Source organism: Epinephelus lanceolatus, chromosome 23 (genome assembly GCF_041903045.1).
Source record: "Epinephelus lanceolatus isolate andai-2023 chromosome 23, ASM4190304v1, whole genome shotgun sequence".
Classification (NCBI taxonomy): domain Eukaryota; kingdom Metazoa; phylum Chordata; class Actinopteri; order Perciformes; family Serranidae; genus Epinephelus; species Epinephelus lanceolatus.
This window is the reverse complement of record NC_135756.1, coordinates 13007138-13013981: the sequence shown is the minus strand read 5'-3', so window position 1 is coordinate 13013981 and position 6844 is coordinate 13007138. Positions and strand designations below refer to the sequence as shown.

The 6844-nt window shown below is 43.7% G+C and overlaps 1 long non-coding RNA gene across 3 annotated transcripts in view; it reads left to right on the top strand.

The window, feature by feature from the left end:
- Nucleotides 1–357: 357 nt before the first annotated feature.
- Nucleotides 358–6844, top strand: part of LOC117249121 (uncharacterized) — a 73903-nt gene continuing 67416 nt past the window's right edge. For 2 of the 3 annotated variants that reach the window (XR_013490436.1, XR_013490435.1), the window contains exons 1-3: nt 358–520; nt 597–654; nt 1615–1788. This is a non-coding gene — a long non-coding RNA (uncharacterized LOC117249121). Of the gene's footprint in view, nt 521–596; nt 655–1614; nt 1898–6844 lie in introns of those variants that run through there. The other variant, XR_004500958.2, reaches the window with a different exon arrangement.

Below are 6844 nucleotides of genomic sequence, written 5' to 3'. Positions count from 1 at the left end.
TTGTGTTGTATACTGTAACAGGAGAAGGGCACTCAGTAGAGTGCAGGTCTCTGCGGGGCAGCTGTGCGACCACTCGAACTAATCACGGCAACTCTAGACCAGTGGTTCCCAACTGGTCCAGACACGGGGTCCAGATTTCACCGTAGTCATTAGTTTGAGGTCCACACATTTTGAAATATTCAGCATCATACTTGCGTTTGGTCATGTCTTCAAGCTAGTTTGCTGTCTCTGTGCAGAAGCGGTCCATTATTCACTCACTCTACAGCAAGAAACAGCACTTAAATATAAAAGCTCTGTGCCAGATATTCAATGTACCTCAACATAAAGTGTGTTTTTTACAAACTTGATACTGTGGCAGTACAGAGACCTGTGGGTTGCCATGCCTAATTGGCAATGGCACAGCCAACCACCGGAGGCGCACCCACCTATAAAAGGGGCGATCCCTCCCCGCCAGTTCTTTCTCTCTCGCTGCTTCCGACGGGTGATGTCATTTCCGAGCCGGACGTTTTGCTTCGGACAGGTAACGCGGCTTGTCTGCTCACCTGCTGCTTTCGGCTCATGTGGCGGGGAGCTAATGATTTTGTGTTGTGTTGCAGAGTGGCTGACTTGGTGCTTCCCAGGCTCGTGTGTGTGTCACCTAAATGGCCTGCTGTGGTGAGTGTCTCCCTCTCTGCCTGTTAAACGACCGCAGCTAACAATAGCCTGATTGTAGGTGGACGCCGGTAGCTGCGCGTTACCCTCTTCCTCTGGTGTGTGTGTCATACTGGTCGACCTGCTAACTGGTATGTAGCTTCCTGCATTCCCAATTGTTGTATGCACATGCGAAATTTATAGATAATAAATTTATCGGGTCCTCAGATCCCTCTGCTAATGGTGCGTGAGTGACGTCAGCACCAGCTGACAGGGTTTGCGGCCAGGGTGTAAAGCGACACATCACCACCAGCTACAGGGGACCGCTGCTGCTTTGTTTTCTGTTTTTGCTTTCTGCTTTTCGCTGCTGCTTTTTCATTTTGTCGCTTTTTCATTTTGTCGCTTTTTCATTTTGTCGCTTTTTCTTTTTGTTGCTTTTTCTTTTTGTTGCTTTTTGCTGCTTCTTTTGCGGCTGCTTTTGGATCGCTGTTTCTCACAGCTGCTGCTTTTCACCGCGGCTGCTTAGTTTTTTTTGTTGTTTGATTTCCTTTTTTTGCTTTACTTTTTGTCCTGTTTTGCTTTAACCTGTTTGTCTACTCGTTTTGGTTGACCTGCCTGCGTTGTACGCCTTGGTATTACGTTTTACCGACCATTTAATTAACTCAATTTTAACGAAGCTCGACTGAGGAGTGGGGTTAAACCCTTTTTGTGGTGGATTGGTTTTGTTTTCTTGGTTACTGTATTCAGTTCCCTCTGCCTGTTTGTCTGATTTCCCTAATTTCTTTGGCTTTGATATTCTGTTTGGGCAGAGGATTAATTTTTTTTTTTCAGTATGTCTTTTCTTTATTTGGCGGTTGGCAGTTTGTATTTTTGTTTAGTTTATGATTTATATTGCCTGCCAATGGCCTGTTTTGTTTAGGATATTTCTGTTTATTGAATTGTGTTGGTGTGACCCCACTAATTTCCCCTTTGTTTCCCTTTTAGTTGCTGAGGTCCGGTGGTGGTGACCTGGTGGCGGGGTTCCCCCCCCTTTTCGTGTGCTGTGCTCCCCTGGGTTCTGGGTCTCCTCACTGTGTGCGTGTGTGATTGTCACAAGTGTCTGGGTGCTTATATTTTTGGTTGGGGTTTCTCCACACCATCAATAGCCTCTTCACCACGGTAAGCCTCAGCCCTAGTTTAGTCCCCCATTTATTTGCCCCTGTGTGACTGATGTTTCATTGTTTTAAATTGTCTTTTTGTAATAAAGCATATGCCTTTTTAAAAACAAGGAATCGTGTCATATCTGCCTTGAGTAAAACGAACTTGTGTGTCTTAAGGTGCACTTGGTGTAAAAGTAATTCCTGGGGCGAAATTCCCCAGGTGGCGTTGTTGGCAACAATATAGTTGAAGTGTACAATTTAACCAGATTGACTGAAGACCCTCTTATACCGCACCACCCCCCCCCCCCCCCCCCCCCCGTATCGCCACAATCCATTTGTCCATTTGTGAGTCACTTGCAGTCCATTCAGAATGGACCCGCGACCCACCAGTTGGGAACCACTGCTGTAGACAACCCTTGTAGTTCATGAAAGATCCTTGAGCGTACAGTCACAAATGTGCACACAAAATATTAGGCTGATTGGACTAATAGTTTGCATAGCTGCGTACAGACAGACACACGATAAACACACAACTGGCATAACAACTAGTCTGTAATACAAGCTACTACAGGTGGTTTTATTTTGTTAATAATTTTCTAACACACAAGATTAAATGGTTTCCACACAAGAACTGTTTTGACTGGAAAAGACCTCAGAGTTGAGAGCAGACTGAGCAAACACTGTCCGCTAATGGCAGCCGTGTTGCTTTACCATTTGTGCATGCATACTTTGAGATCCTGCCAAGCCAACTGTATACGCTGCAGGAGCTCTGTTGCTCCACAGATAAGAAACAATAAAGCCTCCACAAAAAATAGCATTTTAAGTCTTGTGTGTGATTTATCCTGGCTTCATATGAGCAGAGGAAATCTCTTGTTTGCAGCTAGGCAATACAATATAATATATACAATGTAAAATGCCATTGGTTTGTGCTAATGTTATATTTGTTTGGAAAACGTGTTCAGTATAAGACAGTTGTGTTGTCAGCGAACCTTGTGAGTTGTAATAGAGTCCAATTTTTTGTGACCTTTGTTAAATGTTGCTGCTGTCCCTGACTTCATATGAGTAGAGGAAGTTTGCTAGCCGCTAGGCTAATTTGTACAATGTAAAATGCCAAAGGCTTGTGCTAAAAACATTAGCATGTTGTATCAGGAAAAAATGAGCAAATATACAAAATCTGCAAGACTACCCCTCTGAAATGCTCCTGTGTGGCAGACAGAACAAAACCAGTTCATGGCCATGGCAGCTGGGATGCAGCAGACCTGCGCCTGGTGAAATTGTCCCTCCTGGCTCCCTTACAATCAACATGATAACAAAAACAGTCCACTTATGTATCTCGTAAGGAGCCTTATTTAAGTGAATCATAACATATAGGCAATGGAATTAAAATGCAGATGCTCTGGTTCAAAATGAGACCAAAGTTTCAATGGATGTCAGTTTCTGAGCTGTGACAAAGCCCAAAATTTGACTGGAATGAGTTTTGGTAAACTCACGGTCCCTGCTGGGCAGTAAAGAGGAGTGAGGAGTCGGCAGTCTGTGATGAAAAAACAGTCAATAAAACAGTTCTTTTTCTAATCACTGCAATCATGAAAGATCCTTGAGCGTACAGTCACAAATGTGCACACAAAATATTAGGCTGATTGGACTAATAGTTTGCATAGCTGCGTACAGACAGACACACATGATAAACACACAACTGGCATATAATAACTAGTCTGTAATACAAGCTATTACAGTACATTGTGTATGCTATGTATGTATGTCATGTGGTGGTGCTTTCATGGCGGTTTTATTTTGTTAATAATTTTCTAACACACAAGATTAAATGGTTTCCACACAAGAACTGTTTTGACTGGAAAAGACCTCAGAGTTGAGAGCAGACTGAGCAAACACTGTCCACTAATGGCAGCCGTGTTGCTTTACCATTTGTGCGTGCATACTTTGAGATCCTGCCAAGCCAACTGTATACGCTGCAGGTGACGGTATTTCACAGCTTCCTCCTGCTGTACAAACCCTGCACTGTCTGCTGAGTGTTTTCGCTTCCATAAAAGGGATGCAGGTGTGTGGGTTTAACTTGTACCTTCACCTCATGGTATGCCCCAGAACACACACTCTCACACACATATAGCTCCTATGAGAGTTGTGTTGCCTCACACTCCCAGGTGAATCCTGATAAAAATAACTTCAGGCTGTATTCTTAACCCTGAGGGCATCTGAGTGTCAACAAAGCTTCACACCTACGTAGCCTGGAGATGTTTTTATCGAATAGGTTGCTGTCCAAGTGTACATGCGTGCAAAAATGCACACACACACACACACACACACAGACACACAGACACACACACACAATAACTTCTGGATACTTTGTTTTGGAAAATATGTTCACGTGAGATGGCTCAGAGAACTGAAAGTCCAACAAGTTGCAGAAAATGCAAGCTTGTATGAAACAGGACGAGCTGTACAGTCTATTAGATCTGTACAGTGTGTGTGTTTATCTACACGAATGCTCCAGGTGAAGCTTTCATTCGTCAGATGTTTTGGAGTAACACCAGGAGCGGAGGTCACTGAGCCCTCAGGGGGTGTTGCAATCCCTCTCCTCAGGTGACCAATGAGAATCCAGAAATACCTGGTGATTGGAGGGCAGGGGGAGGGGCTGCATCATTCGTCCTAGCAAAACATGTTGTTATTGTGTGTGGCAGAAAGTGTGCCAGAGGGGTGGTAGCTGAAAGGATTGATAAGGTGATTGAGAAATACACACTCTAAAGGGGATTGGATGGTTGACGGTGGCGCGTCAAACTGCTTCCAAATGTGCTGAGGTTTTGCATGAAGCGAGTGGGTGTGTTTATGTTTGCTTTACCTATATGTGTCAGTCCGTGTTTGAGTTTCATTGTCTGCATGATTGCCTGTGTATATCCACTGCCACAGAGCCATATGTTTTTCATTTCAGCACCAACACAATCCCTCTCAGATCATTTTTCATAACATCTCTGATCTCTCACCCCTCGCCGTGTCACACGAGCTGTGTGGAAACCCTGCACCATTTGGCCCAAAGCTGTCCAAATATGGCCCGCAGCCCATTTGGTCACGCCTGCCCATTGCCCCGAAGGCTATGGCACTACAAAAAAAATCATTCATCATGTTCCTAATTCAATCACCAGCAATTTCATTACAAGAGCACAACAGAGACAGATAACAACGGTTCTCATTTTCTCTGCTCTGTCTTTTCAAACCATTCAAGTTCAATGGCGAATGTAATTACCAGCAGCACATCTTGTGCTAAATGCTAATAGCAGCCACGGACAAAACCCCCTCTGTCTCCATTGCCTGGGCACGGGGAATGTTTTGTGCGCTGCAGAATCAACTCATTTAGGCTCTATTTGCCTTTATTATGTGACCTCAATATCAAGCCTATCATTTTCTCAGCCATTGTTCGAAACCCCCTCGCCGCCGTTTCTCCCACTCTCTCCCTCCTCCAGTAATCTGCGGCAGTTTGGTGATAATTATAGCTTACTGGAAGAGATGTGGCTGGCTGTGAGCGCTGTCTCTTGGGCAGGGGAAAAAAACCCAGCAGGAAACACAAGGAGACTTCCATTTTTCCTTTCTCCTTTGGGAGACAGGACTGTGTGGGTGACTTTGGGTTGTAAACAATACAGCTGCTGCTCTTCTCTCCTCTGATTCTCACTTCCTGCCAAAAAAAGTGGGCTGCAGGGGTGGATGCTTGCAGCTGTCATAATGTTATCCCCTTTCTTCTTTCTCATTCAAAACAGTCAGACATTTATATCAACACAGTTTCACTCCCAACACGTCAAGTACTGACACTTGGTCAGTAGCCCTACATGTCATTCTCTAGGTATCCTTCCAGCATTTTGGATTTTCAGGGAAGTTTTGGATATTCAGGGATGGTGTGTCAGTTAACACTAATTACATGCATTGTGTCTTATCAAAATAAGCTTCCATTTTCACAGGAAATGGACATTTGCTACTCATTAAATCCATGTCTCTTTTCAAAATAAACTTAGAACTTAAGTAAAAAAAAAACATCATGGTTCTAAAATAGGTAAGTTTGTCACAAACCCAATGCAACGCTATGGGACATACGTCATTAGCATAGTATGTTTCATATAGTAGCACAAGAAATCACTTTGTTGACTTTTGATTTCAAATGAGACACAAACAGCAGTCTCCTGGGTGAAAGTCTGAAGTTTGATTGACCAATCCACCTCCATTCTTGTCCATCTAATGTGGACTGTCTCACTCTTATATTAACCCGGTCTCACTCCGAATCCGGCACTTGTGCAGTGACCTGTGGCGTCAGACAGTGACGTAAAAAGCCGTCCTTTAACGTTGGCATGATATGCAGCTGGTCGCCATTATAGTTTAGTGGTGATCGGTGGCATCAGGGAAATGCAGTGGGACAAGAACGAAAGTTAAGGTGGTTAAAGTTCAAGTAGGGCGCGTGGGATGGGTCCAACAAACACTGACTTTCACCCAGCAGAGAGGTGTTTGTGTCCTGTAAGATTCTAAAGCCAAACCCTGTTCTTTTTTCCTAAACCCAACCATGTGCTTTTGTTGTTGGAGGAAAAAATGTCAATTCACGTTGTTGTACTAACATACTGCATTTATTTTGAAAGAGACTGTATGTAAATGTTAAATTTCCTGTGAAAACAGGAGTGAATTTTGAAGGAAGTGAAACCTATGACCACATTAGTCACTCTTATGACTCGTAATCACACTGGACTCACTTCTATAGTGAACTGAATAGTGAAAATAAACTATTCCCCATTTTTTTTAGGGACCGACCAGGAACTCCCTCAAGGACTGCAGGTTGAGAACCACTGTCTTAGAAAGTCTTTTAGTGTTACCAACTATGACTTATTTAAGTGACCAAAATGTCACAATTAACTTTCATTACCTGAAAACACATGGAAATAGCGACAGCTACAGTTACGCCTGTAGGCCTACTCTGTGAAGCTCGAGGTATGCCATATTTATGTTATCCAACCAACTTTGTTGCCATTTTAGCAACAGACACCCACCGAGTGCCGGCCCATGGGATAGGCAGTATCGGCGAATGCTAA